This window comes from Eubalaena glacialis, chromosome 2, assembly GCF_028564815.1.
Source record: "Eubalaena glacialis isolate mEubGla1 chromosome 2, mEubGla1.1.hap2.+ XY, whole genome shotgun sequence".
NCBI classification, from domain to species: Eukaryota; Metazoa; Chordata; class Mammalia; order Artiodactyla; family Balaenidae; genus Eubalaena; species Eubalaena glacialis.
The window spans coordinates 127,831,156-127,845,818 of record NC_083717.1 but is presented as its reverse complement, the minus strand read 5'-3'; the positions used below and the strand labels follow the sequence as shown (position 1 = coordinate 127,845,818).

The 14,663-nt window shown below is 38.7% G+C and overlaps 1 protein-coding gene and 1 pseudogene across 3 annotated transcripts in view; one reads left to right on the top strand and one right to left on the bottom strand.

The window, feature by feature from the left end:
* Window positions 1-14,663, bottom strand: part of AP4S1 (adaptor related protein complex 4 subunit sigma 1) — a 77,872-nt gene that overhangs the window by 58,278 nt on the left and 4,931 nt on the right. The window lies entirely within an intron of this gene.
* On the top strand, window positions 12,991-13,206 carry LOC133085392 (small nuclear ribonucleoprotein G-like; annotated as a pseudogene).

Sequence of the window (14,663 nt, the reverse complement as noted above, 5' to 3'; positions counted from 1 at the left end):
AGAAGCCAGATGCAAAATACTATTGCACAATTCTATTAATATGAAATGCCCAGAAAAGGCTAATCTATAGAGATAGAAAGCATATTAGTAGTTACCTAGGGCCAGGAGAGAAAGGTTTGGGGGAAAACGGGGATGGGTTTCTTTTTAGGATGATGAAAATCTGCAAACACTGGATTTATTTGCATGGTAATATTTGCACAACTTTGTAAAGTTACTAAAATAGTACATGTACATGTATATTATACAAAGTTCAGACCTACTATAATAAGCATAAAAGGAAGGAATTATACCAAAATGTATTTTGCTTAAATCTGGATGGTAGGATTAGGGGCAATTTTTATTCTCTATCCTTACTTTGCTTTCTTTCCCAAGTTTTAAGAGATGTCTTACTTTTTGTGTTACACACAAAAAAGTTTGTTTAAAAAATGTTGAGCTGGGCTACCCTGGTGGCGCAGTGGTTAAGAGTCCGCCTGCCAATGCAGGGGACATGGGTCTGAGCCCTGGTCCAGGAAGATCCCATGTGCTGTGGAGCAACTAAGCCCGTGTGCCACAACTACTGAGCCTGCGCTCTAGAGCCCATGTTCCTCAACAAGAGAAGCCACTGCAATGAGAAGCCCACACACTACAATTAAGAGTAGCCCCTACTCGCCACAACTAGAGAAAGCCCGCATGCAGCAACAAAGACCCAACGCAGCCAAAAATAAATAAAAATAAATTTATAAAAAATGTTGAGCTGCATTATATAATTTTACAAAATTAGCCAACTGAAAAATAAATGTTTACTTTAATAATGAAGCTATTATTTCATTTATTGTGGCATTTCTAAATGCCATACTTCTTTAAAATATGTACTCTTTTTCTAAATGGATGTGCTGGACTTCCCTGGTGGTGCAGTGGTTAAGAATCCGCCTGCCAATTCAGGGGACACGGGTTCGATCCCTGGTCTAGGAAGATCCCACATGCCGTGGAGCAACTAAGCCTGTGTGCCACAACTACTGAGCCTGTGCTCTAGAGCCCGAGAGCCAAAATTACTGAACCCTTGTGCCGCAACTACTGCAGCCTGCGCGCCTAGAGCCCGTGCTCCACAACAAGAGAAGCCACCGCAATGAGAAGCCTGTGCACTGCAACAAAGAGTAGCCACCCCTCGCAGCAACTAGAGAAAGCCTGAGCACAGCAACGAAGACCCTTCACAGCCTAAAAAAATAAAAAATAAAATAAAATTTCTAAAAAAAAAAAAATGGATGTGCTGAGAGCATCTAATCAGTATGGCCTAACTCAGGAAACATGGAACTAGCAAGTGCTAGATTCTATTTGCCACAGCACGTTGATTCATTCCATAGGCCTTGAAGTTATTTAGCTATTTCTGAATTTCTTCAATGAGAAGCCGGTGCACCGCAACGAAGAGTAGGCCCCGCTCGCCACAACTAGAGAAAGCCTGCACGCAGCAACAAAGACCCAATGCAGCCAAAAAAATAAAAATTAAACCTTTAAAAAAAAAAAAAAAATATATATATATATATATATATAAATCCAAATAAGAATGGTTATTTGTACACCAACATCATTAATCCTTAGGAAAATGCAAATTAAAACCACAAGATACCATTTCACACCCATTTAAAACGCATACATAATAATAGCAGAGACAAGCTGGAAGTTTTACCAAAACAGATGGATGTTGTATTTTTGGAGATGTTCAAGTATCAGACTTTCTATCTTAAATAGGGCGCGGGGGGGTGAACTGAGGAATTTTTAAGGTCTTTACAGTAATATGATTGAAGCAGGGGAGAAAAGCCATATTTCAAAAACTGAGGATGAGGAGTTTATATACTATAAATAGACCATTACGTTGTCTGTCCGAAAATACTTGTTTTATTTTTATTCATTAGTCATTTATGTGTGTGTGGAGTGGGGGATGGAGGGATTGAGAATAGACTGTCCATTAGTCATTTGCCAAAGAGGTGCTTTGGGAGCTGTGGTGGTGGGAGCTGTGCAGTTTAAAGCTACAAAATCTTAAAGGCTCGAGTTCATAGAGTCTGTTCTTATTGTTGTTATCTTACCTTCCACTCTTCTTAGAATAGAAAAGTTGCTTTCGGGTAAGTAACCGGACTCAACCTTCCCTTAACTACACACAACGGAGATAATGACAGGTATCTTTCAAAATCAAAATAAAAATTTTTCTTCTAAAATTGTATTCTTTTTGGTTTTAATGTCAAGGGTAACTTATTTTGAAATTTAAAATAACATTAAAAAGGGGAACTAAATGTTTACTTTGACAAAACATGGGCATGGGCCATTAGTGAAGAAACACTTCTGGTGGTAAACCTTATTCCAAATTGTTTGGTTAATTAGCCATACAAATTAAATATTTGTGCTTAGCGACTAAAACTCTTCATCGAATTTTTGGATTAACAAAGACATCTAATATCTTAATTTTAGAGAAGAGGAAGCAGGGACCAAGAGATCTAGGGGTCTTATGGATGGGCTCCTCCCAGGACTTGCTATTGTGATGTTACAACGTGTCAATAAGGAAGAACTCCAGCAGAGAAGTAGGATTACTATGTATTACTTCCCTTTCCTATAAAATGGAGCATCAAGTTACCTCTCAAATTGAAAATACTTCAAACAAAATGTTTTGGATTTTGATAAATTTAACTCTGTATTTCTTTTTTTCTTTAATATTTTATTTATTTATTTATTTATTTATTTTGGCTGTGCTGAGTCTTAGTTGCGGTGGCACACAGGATCTTTTAGTTGTGGCATGTGAACTCTTAGTTGTGGCATGCATGCGGGATCTAGCTCCCCAACCAGGGATTGAACCCAGGTCCCCTGAACTGGGAGCGCATAGGCTTACCCACTGGAACACCAGGGAAGTCTCAACTCTGTATTTCTTAAATTAGGTTTTGTCAATTCTTATTGGACATCTGATTTCCAGTGAAAACTGTGAAAGACATACGGAGATAGGTTATTCTCATATATTTTTCCCTCTTCCGAAGAGTAGTGATTTCCTAATAGCTTTGCACTAGGACTCAAGTGATAAGCCTGTAAGCCCTCTTACAGGGTCAAATACAATGTTACAGATTTTTAAATTCAAATCAAACTAAAGGAATTGAGAATTAAAATTTGATTTGCTAATGGCTCCTATAGTTTTATGTCAAACAAAGAAGAAACAAACAAACAAAACCCAACTGGGATTCAGAGGTATCTCACTTTATACAAAAGTCTATAGACTTCCCTGGTGGTCCAGTGGTTAAGACTCTGCGCTTCCACTGAAGGCGACACGGGTTTGATCCCTGGTTGGGGAACTAAGATCCTACATGCCACGTGGCCAAAAAAAAAAAGTCTATAGAAGTATAAAGTCTATAAAAAAGTTGACTATAAATTAAAATGCAATACCCAAATTATGGAAAATGTTTCTATAAAACCATCACTCCATAGTTTACCTGCAATTAACATGTTTCAACATTATATAGTCTTTTACTTTAATGTTCACATTACCTGGGGGGAAAAATTAGTAACCATGTGGAATTTTTCCTAAAAAATGTGTAAGAAAATAATACTACAGGGGGGTGGAATCAAGATGGTGTACTAGGAGGATGCGGAATTTGTGTCTTCTCACAACTAGGGCATCTACCAGGCACTGGTGGGGGACCACAGACACCTAAGAGGATGGGAGGAACCCCCAGCAACTGGGTAGGATGTGGGCCGTGGGGGGAGTGAGGGGGAGGAGAAGTGGAGGTGGGATGGGACTGGCACCTCTGAGGGGCAGCTGGGGGAGGGGAAGGGATCCCACGTCCCAAGGGGAAATTGGGAAACCACTGGGAGGGCAGAGGATCAAAAGGGAGCGTGGCCAGGTTTCCCTGCCCACTTGGGCCCCCAGGAACCTGCTGAGATCCCAGGCCTGATCCTCTGCCCACCTAGGCCCCCTCCAGCTGCGCAGGTCCTGAGGGAGTGGGAGGGTGGGAAGGAGGAGCAAAAGTAAAGTCCGGACCTATGGGACCGGCACCCCTGAGGGGGGGCTGCGGGAGGGGAGGAGTTCCTACACACAGTGGGACCCATCCATGGTTAGGGGTCCAGCAGCGACCGGGGAGACCCTGGGGGAGACAGTGTGGGAAGGGTGAAAAGGAACGGAAGAGAACTCTGCCAATGCTTTCCCTGTCCACTTAGGCTCTGGGAACCCTGTTGGGCTCCCAGGCCTAATCCTGTGCCCTCGGAGCCTCCCTCCTGCCATGCAGAGCCCAAGCCCCGCCTCTACACCCCCACCCAGGGCACTGCCTCCAAACTCCAAAACTCCACACTCCAGAGGCCCTCGTTTCGACATCTGCCTCTCCCCTTCTGTGCAGGTCCTAAGCAGAGGCTCCGCCCCACGCTTGAACGTAACCCGCCTAGGCCACACCCCACGCTCAAACGTCACCACCCCCGCATGCCTAGGTCCCACCCCACCCTAAACCCCACCCCTGCCTAAGTTCCAACCCCTGCCTAAACTCCGCCCCCATAGCCAAGGCTTTTTTTCCTTTTTTCTTTTTTCCTCTTTTAGATTGGGGTTCTGTTTTACCTTGCTGATTCATTGTTGTTGATTCTTTTATATTTTTACTTTTCATAATAAATCTTTTATTTTTCTAATTTTATTTTATTCTTTATACTTTGTTATTGTTCTCTCCTTATGGCTTGTTCCCCCCCTCCTTTTTTTTTTTCTTTTTCTGTTGTGGTTTTATTTTACCTTGTTGCAGTTGTTTCAATTATAGTTTTATTTTTCCTAATATATTTTTATCTTTCTAATTTTATTTTGTTTTAAATTCTTTGATATTGTACTGCTCCTTTTTTTCTTTCTTTCTGTCTTCCTTTTTTTTTTTTTGCCGTGCCACAAGGCTTGTGGGATCTTGGTTCCCTGGCTGGAGGTCAGGCTCGAGCTCCTGTGGTAGGAGCTCCAAGTCCAAACTGCTGGACTAACAGAGAAACTCAAACCCCAGGGAATATCAATCGGAGTGACGACTCCCGTAGGTCCACATCTCAGCACCAAGACCTGGCTCTATCCAACTGCCTGTAAACTCCAGTACTGGACGTCTCAGGCCAAACAACCAGTAAGACAGGAAAACAGCACCACCCATCAAAAAAGAAACGACAAAAAAAAATGTTACAGATAAGGGAGCAAGGTAAAAACCTACAAGACCAAATAAATGAAGATGAGATAGGCAACCTACCTGAAAAAGAATTCAGAGTAATGATACTAAAGATGATCCAAAATCTTGGACACAGAATGGAGAAAATACAAGAAACATTTAACAAGGGTCTAGAAGAACTACAGAGCAAACAAACAGTGATGAACAACACAATTACTGAAATTAAAAATACCCTAGAAGGAATCAATAACAGAGTAACTGAGGCAGAAGAATGGATAAGTGAGCTGGAAGATAAAATGGTGAAAATAACTGCCAGGGAGCAGAATAAAGAAAAAAGAATGAGAAGAATTGAGGACAGTCTCAGAGACCTCTGGAACAACATTAAACGCAACAACATTCGAATTATAGGAGTCCCAGAAGAAGAAGAGAAAAAGAAAGGGTCTGAAAAAATATTTGAAAAGATTAGAGTCAAAAACTTCTCTAACATGGGAAAGGAAAATAGTCAATCAAGTCCAGGAAGCACAGAGAGTACCATACAGGATAAACCCAAAGAGAAACATGCCAAGACACATATTAATCAAACTATCAAAAATTAAATACAAAGAAAAAATATTAAAAGCCACAAGGGAAAAGCAACAAATAACATACAAGGGAGTCTCCATAAGGTTACCAGCTGATCTTTCAGCAGAAACTCTTCAAGGCAGAAGGGAGTGGCAGGACATATTTAAAGTGATGAAAGGGAAAAGCCTACAACCAAGATTACTCTACCCAGCAAGGATCTCATTCAGATTCGATGGAGAAGTTAAAACCTTTACAGATAAGCAAAAGTTAAGAGAATTCAGCACCACCAAACCAGCTTTACAACAAATGCTAAAGGAACTCCTCTGGCAGGAAACACAAGAGAAGGAAAATACCTACAATAACAAACCCAAAACAATTAAGAAAATGGTAATAGGACCATACATATCCATAATTACCTTAAATGTAAATGGATTAAATGCTCCAACCAAAAGACACAGACTGGCTGAATGGATACAAAAACAAGACCTATATATATGCTGTCTACAAGAGACCCACTTCAGACCTAGGGACACATACAGACTGAAAATGAGGGGATGGAAAAAGATATTCCATGCAGATGGAAATCAAAAGAAAGCTGGAGTAGCAATACTCATATCAGACAAAATAGACTTTAAAATAAAACCTGTTACAAGAGACAAAGAAGGACACTAAATAAGGATCAAGGGAGCAATCCAAGAAGAAGATATAACAATCATAAATATTTATGCACCCAACATAGGAGCACCTCAGTATATAAGGCAAATACTAACAACCATAAAAGGGGAAATCGACAGTAATACAATAATAGTAGAGGACTTTAACACCCCACTTTCACCAGTGGACAGATCATCCAAAATGAAAATAAATAAGAAAACAAAAGCTTTAAATGATACATTAAACCAGATGGACTTAATTGATATTTACAGGACATTCTATCCAAAAACAGAATACACGTTCTTCTCAAGTGCTAATGGAACATTCTTCAGGATACACCATATCTTGGGTCACAAATCAAGCCTTGGTAAATTTAAGAAAACTGAAATCGTATCAAGTATCTTTTCCAACCATAACGCTATGGGACTAGATATCAATTACAGAAAAAGAACTGTAAAAAATACAAACACATGGAGGCTAAACAATATGTTACTTAATAACCAAGAGATCACTGAAGAAATCAAAGAGAAAATCAAAAAATATCTAGAAACAAATGACAATGAAAAGACGACAACCCAAAACCAATGGGATGCAGCAAAAGCAGTTCTAAGAGGGAAGTTTATAGCAATACAATCCTACCTTAAGAAACAAGAAACATCTCAAATAAACAACCTAACCTTACACCTAGAGCAATTAGAGAAAGGAGAACAAAAAAACCCCAAAGTTAGCAGAAGGAAAGAAATCATAAGGATCAGATCAGAAATCAATGAAAAAGAAATGCAGGAAACAATAGCAAAGATCTATAAAACTAAAAGCTGGTTCTTTGAGAAGATAGGCAAAATTGATAAACCATTAGCCAGACTCATCAAGAAAAAACGGAGAAGACTCAAATCAACAGAATTAGAAATGAAAAAGGAGAAGTAACAACTGACACTGCAGAAACACAAAGGCTCATGAGAGATTACTACAAGCAACTATATGCCAATAAAATGGACAACCTGGAAGAAATGAACAAATTCTTAGAAAAACACAACCTTCCGAGACTGAACCAGGAAGAAATAGAAAATATAAACAAGACCAATCACAAGCACTGAAATTGAAACCGTGATTAAAAATCTTCCAACAAACAAAAGCCCAGGACCAGATGGCTTCACAGGCGAATTCTATCACACATTTAGAGAAGAGCTAACACCTATCCTTCTCAAACTCTTCCAAAATATAGCAGAGGGAGGAACACTCCCAAACTCATTCTACGAGGTCACCATCACCCTGATACCAAAACCAGACAAAGATGTCACAAAGAAAGAAAACCACAGGCCAATATCACTGAGGAACATAGATGCAAAAATCCTCAACAAAATACTAGCAAACAGAATCCAACAGCACATTAAAAGGATCATACACCATGATCAAGTGGGGTTTATCACAGGAATGCAAGGATTCTTCAATATATGCAAATCAATCAATGTGATACACCATATTAACAAATTGAAGGATAAAAACCATAAGATAATCTCAATAGATACAGAAAAAGCTTTTGACAAAATTCAACACCCATTTATGATAAAAACTCTCCAGAAAGTAGGCATAGAGGGAACCTGCCTCAACATAATAAAGGTCATATATGACAAACCCACAGCCAACATCGTTCTCAATGGTGAAAAACTGAAACCATTTCCACTAAGATCAGGAACAAGACAAGGTTGCCCACTGTCACCACTATTATTCAACATAGTTTTGGAAGTTTTAGACACAGCAATCAGAGAAGAAAAAGAAACAAAAGGAATCCAAATCGGAAAAGAAGTAAAACTGTCACTGTTTGCAGATGACATGATACTATACATAGAGAATCCTAAAGATGCTACCAGGAAACTACTAGAGCTAATCAATGAATTTGGTAGAGTAGCAGGATACAAAATTAATGCACAGAAATCTCTTGCATTCCTATACACTAACAACAAAAAATCAGAAAGAGAAATTAAGGAAACACTGTCATTTACCACTGAAACAAAAAGAATAAAATACCTAGGAATAAACCTACCTAAGGAGACAAAAGACCTGTATGCAGAAAACTGTAAGACACTGATGAAAGAAATTAAAGATGATACAAACAGATGGAGTGATATACCATGCTCTTGGATTGGAAGAATCAACACTGTGAAAATGAATATACTACCCAAAGCAATCTACAGATTCAATGCAATCCTTATCAAACTGCCAATGGCATTTCTCACAGAAATAGAACAAAAAATTTCACAATTTGTATGGAAACACAAAAGACCCCGAATAGCCAAAGCAATCTTGAGAAAGAAAAACGGAGCTGGAGGAATCAGGCTCCCAGACTTCAGACTATACTATAAAGCTACAGTAATCAAGACAGTTTGGTACTGGCACAAAATCAGAAATATAGATCAATGGAACAGGATAGAAAGCCCAGAGATAAACCCATGCACATATGATCACCTTATCTTTGATAAAGGAGGCAAGCGTACACAATGGAGAACAGACAGCCTCTTCAATAAATGGTGCTGGGAAAACTGGACAGCTACATGTAAAAGAATGAAATTAGAACACTCCCTAACACCATACACAAAAATAAACTCAAAATGGATCGAAGACCTAAATGTAAGGCCAGACACGATAAAACTCTTAGAGGAAAACATAGGCAGAACACTCTATGACATAAATCACAGCAAGATCCTTTTTGACCCACCTTCTAGAGAAATGGAAATAAAAACAAAAATAAACAAATGGGACCTAATGAAACTTAAAAGCTTTTGTACAACAAAGGAAAACATAAACAAGATGAAAAGACAACCCTCAGAATGGGAGAAAATATTTGCAAAGGAAGCAACTTACAAAGGATTAATCTCCAAAATATACAAGCAGCTCATGCAGCTCAATATCAAAAAAACAGACAACCCAATCCAAAAATGGGCAGAAGACCTAAATAGACATTTCTCCAAAGAAGATATACAGATTGCCAACAGACACATGAAAGGATGCTCAACATCACTAATCATTACAGAAATGCAAATCAAAAGTACAATGAGGTATCAACCTCACACCAGTTAGAATGGGCATCATCAAAAAATCTACAAATGATAAATGCTGGAGAGGGTGTGGAGAAAAGGGAACCCTCTTGCACTGTTGGTGGGAATGTAAATTGATACAGCCACTATGGAGAACAGCATGGAGGTTCCTTAAAAAACTAAAAATAGAACTACCAGATGACCCAGCAATCCCACTACTGGGCATATACCCTGAGCAAACCATAATTCAAAAAGAGTCATGTACCACAATGTTCATTGCAGCACTATTTACAATAGCCAGGACGTGGAAGCAACCTAAGTGTCCATTGACAGGTGAATGGATAAAGAAGATGTAGCACATATATACAATGGAATATTACTCAGCCATAAAAAGAAATGAAATTGAGTTATTTGTAGTGAGGTGGATGGACCTAGAGTCTGTCATACAGGGTGAAGTAAGTCAGAAAGAGAAAAACAAATACAGTATGCTAACACATATATATGGAATCTAAGAAAAAAATGGTTCTGATGAACCTAGGGGCAGGACAGGAATAAAGACACAGACGTAGAGAATGGACTTGAGGACACGGGGAGAGGGAAGGGTAAGCTGGGACGAAGCGAGAGAGTAGCACTGACATATATACACTACCAAATGTAAAATAGATAGCTAGTGGGAAGCAGCTGCATAGCACATGGAGATCAGCTTGATGCTTTGCGACCACGTAGAGGGGTGGGATAAGGAAGGTGGGAGGGAGATGCAAGAGGGAGGGGATATGGGGATATACGTTATGCATATAGCTGATTCACTTTGTTATACAGCAGAAACTAACACAAGACTGTAAAGCAATTATACTCCAATAAAGATGTTTAAAAAAAAAGAAAAGAATACTATAAAACTACAATTATATATTGAAATTATTATTTAAGATCTTCTTAATTAAATAAAGTGTGTCTTGAGTTAAAATGAAGCAGTATTAAAAGCTACATTAACATTTTTCAGTCCTGAAGAGATCACTTAGAAAATTATGGCTCCATTTTGCAGATCATTGCTTTAAAAGAAACAATGAAACACAAAAATTACTGTATTAAACCTTAATTTGAGGATCAGTTTACTCAGCCAACAGGATATATCTTTTTTGTTAGTGACATGGCCACAACTAACTCTAATTCAAATGAGTAATTAATGCTCCTGATATTTGATGGTGGTCATGAAAGAATCCGCTGCTGTAACCTGAGAGGCATCATTCACCCTTTGTGATAAGATGTCCTAATAACCAAACAAAACAACTCTTGAAGAGAGATAATAACAATAGAAAACACACAGTGCTTACCAAACAACCAGGCGCTGTTTCGAATGCTTTACCTACACTCATTTAATCCTCATAATAGCTTTATGAGTTAGAGACTGTTTTTATCTTCATTTCACAGATATGAAAACTTAGTCACTTGCCAAAGGTCACCAAGTAAAACGGCAGAGGAAGGACCCAATCATGTTAGCCAGGCTCCAGTGTCTGTGCTCTCACCCATTGCTCTTTACCTCCAGGTTTGCCTCAAGACTCCAGTAATTCAGTGACGGCTGTAATATGACCATGGACGTACAATTTCACTCTCCATTCACTAGCGTAAATCTAGGTCTACCCAGTTTGTACCCTCTATTCAAAGGCTTTCACTGGCTAATGGCTACATGTGCATATTTTGGCAGGTTTAATCTTGACCCCAGAGTGTATCACAAAAGGTGGAATTCTAACAGACTATTCGCTTTCAGTTGATCTCAACAGGGAGCCTAAAGCCTATGAAGTGGCTTAATCAGATAATGTGAAACTTTAGGACAGAAAAGCTCATACTACTGCATTTATTACAGTGTGTTTAACATTTGTAATCAGACCTAAACTTCCAAAATTCTTACGTCTGACTCGCTCTCTTAGTGAGTTCAGCTAATCTCCCTTTCTACTTCCAATAAATAAAACATACCCAGCAAATGCTGTCCAAGGCAAGTTTTCAGACACGTATCTGAATTTAGTATCATTCTTGTTCCGATCAGGTGTCAGGGTAAACACAGAGCCTTTCAGGTGTACTGCTTGGCTGCCCTTTGCCCAGGAGCACTTTTTGCTTTACTGAATTTCACAGTAAAGTACAGCAACATGTTACAGCTCCTGGCTGAAAATGTAAATAGGAGAGTAAAGTTGTCAGACAAGAGCCTGCCCAACTGTTCCCAGAGGATATTATTCATACTTAAATTTACACTCACTTATATCTCACATCTCTGAATAGCAAAAATGTCACAATTATTTTAGCAGTGATCAAATAAGTTATTTCCATAGCAGGGCTCTAATAAATAAACTTAGGTTAACTAGCAGGCAATTTAAACTTTAAAACGCCAAGAGTGCAGAGAAGCAAGGGAGTGGTGTTAGTAGCAGAGCAGTTTTGGAAGTTCCCGGGATCCCCTTACAAAAAACAGCGAGAGCCACGAGGATGGAAAAAAAGAAAAAATTATACAGTAACATCTTTACCAAAAACCAAGGGAAAAACATCCCCTGGAACTCCAGAACACTAACTACCCTTAGCAACTAGAATGCGGGAACCACACCTGTGCTAGCAGAAGTGGAGGTTTGAAAATGTGGTCCTGTAAGGGTCAAAAGAGCCAAGGAACCCAGAAATCACCAAGTCATCATCCAAAGGAAGGGCGCCCCCCCTCCTTGACATGGGAACCCCAGGAGGGAATCTAAGTATCACACTGAGAACTGGGAGGAGATCTGGCAGGATCTCTTTTGCCAATGAGTGCAAAGAAAGGTCCCAACCAGGACCCCGAAGGCTCGGCAACATCCAGTGGAAGCTCTTTAATAGAAAGACTCCCGCGCTGAGCAGAAACTGTTGAGAGTAGAGCACGATATATGTGTTAAAAGACAGCTAGCTAGCTAGCTAAGGCTGACAATAGCTAGATCAGGCTGATCAAGTTTAGTACATTACAGTACTAAAACTGAGACAACTAGACATTATGTGCTGCCTGGTGTGATGCAATAGAAAGTACATTGCATCCCCAATGGAGAAATATTTTTACCAAAAAAAATTAAAGCCTGAATCAAACCTAGCCTCTAGATCTAACTCCTAGTTTACAGACAATATGGAGGAGAAAGGAATATGCTAAATAATACAATAAAAATGCAACCAGCCAAATGTGGGAAATTCTGCAGGATAAATAACCTCACCTCTTCAACAAATAAATGGCATGATGATGTGGGGGTGAGGGGGGAGACAAATTTAAAAAGACCTAAAGATACTGCAAATAAAGGAAATATATAGATTTTGTTTGGATCCTGATTTGAAATCACCAACTCTTTAAAAAAATTTTTTTTAGATAATTGGGGGAAATTGACGATGGACTAGGGATTATACTGGGTAATAGAATTACCACTAATTTTACTGGTGTGATAATGGTATTGTGGTATGTTGAAAATAAAAAGGTCCTAATCTGTTAAAGATACCTAGAGAAGTATATACCAATGAAATAATATGATGTCTTGGATTTACTTTAAATTATTCCGAGGGCCGGCCATGGAAGTGTGAGGGAGGCCACGAATTCCATTTCAAGGTATCTTTGAGCTTGTTGAGTAGACGCCATAAGCAAGGCTCACCCTCCTGAGTTGAAAAATTTATGGACAAGAAGTTATCACTGAAATCAAATGGTGGTGGACATGTCCAAGGAATCTTTGGGGATTTGATTCCTTTATGAATCTTGCAATAGATGAATGTGCAGAGACAGCAATTGGTGGGTGACAGAACAATACTGGAATGGCAGTATAAGGGAAAATAGTATCATCATGTTAGAAGCTTTGGAATGAGTATAAACAAAGGTTGTGTTCATCAAAGAAATCAATTGCTTCCTCATGTCCCATCTCCAAAGGGCCTGTTTTACTATCATATAAAAAATTGAGCAGTGTACATTTTCATATTAAACTTTCTTGTTAAACTTTTTTAATAGTCAAAAACAAATTCTTCACACAGAAAAAAAGGGGAATAGATGAAATAAGAATGGCAAAATCTTGATAACTGTCGAAAATGGCAGTTCATTAGACTTTTTTTTTCTACTTTTGCATGACTGAAATCCAAAATAAAAAGTTAAATAAAAATGTCTAGGGACTTCCCTGGTGGTCCACTGGTTAAGACTTGGAGCTTCTACTGCCGGGGGCATGGGTTCAATCCCTGGTCGGGGAACTGAGATACCACATGCTGTGTGGCCAAAAAAAAAGTCTTACGCACAACATGATTTACAACATCCGATGACTATATTGAAAGCTATAATACAAAAGGAGCAATAGGAGTTATTTAAAAATGCTCTAAGGAATTCTTTAATCTTTTTTTGTAGGGTAATTAATTGTCAGGTACTTTAGGTTAGTCTATTAATAGACAAAACTAAAGATTACCATCTTTAAAAATGTTATCATAAAAAAATAAGGTTTTGTGAATTTTTGCCAAATTTAAAACATTTTCCAAAGAAAACACTATCTTTAGCAGAGATTTCCCAGGCAAGGTGTCCATGTCTGGTACCATTCTTCTGAACATTCTCCCCTGCTGCTCCAACAGGAGACAAACCACATTTCCAAGATTGTTAAATTATTACCTAGGAAAGTTTTGGCAATTTCCCATTCAGTCACATTTTCCAGTCATTTGGTTCTCATGTTTATAGACCTGGTTGTTCACTTTTAGCCAATGTTCAGGAGTGACTTGGCTCCAGGCAATCCTTTTTTCTTTTTTTCCTTTCAATTTTGACATCTCTCTGAGTTAGCTATTATACAGTATTATCACAGGCTACTGCTTTCTGACTCATATTACCCAGGAGACAATTCAGGAATGAACTTGGACTAGAATTTTATATAGCATGCAGAGTTTCCTGAAGGTCTTGGTGCCTATTTTTCTGTCATCTGTGAAGGTCCTTTTCCTTTTCTTTTCCACACAATATACTATTTGAATAGTTCAGGTATCCTGCATATATTTCTACACTTTTCTTAGCCACAAGCAACTGCTTTAATGAGAAGTAGATACCTGATCTTATTATGCTGGTTAAACCACAGTGCAGGTCAAAGCTGCCTCCTTTTCTGTTCCATCTCCATTATACACTTTGCTCGTTTGGTTTTTGAACACATGCCAACTCTTCTCAAAGATATTTCTCTGGGCTCTAATATTCATTTGTTTTCTATATTTATAAATGTAAACACTATGTAATTTCCCCAAGTGACTGAATCACCCTGAAACTACCTAAAAAATGATTTCAAAAGTGCAAATGATTTGGGAGCCAGAG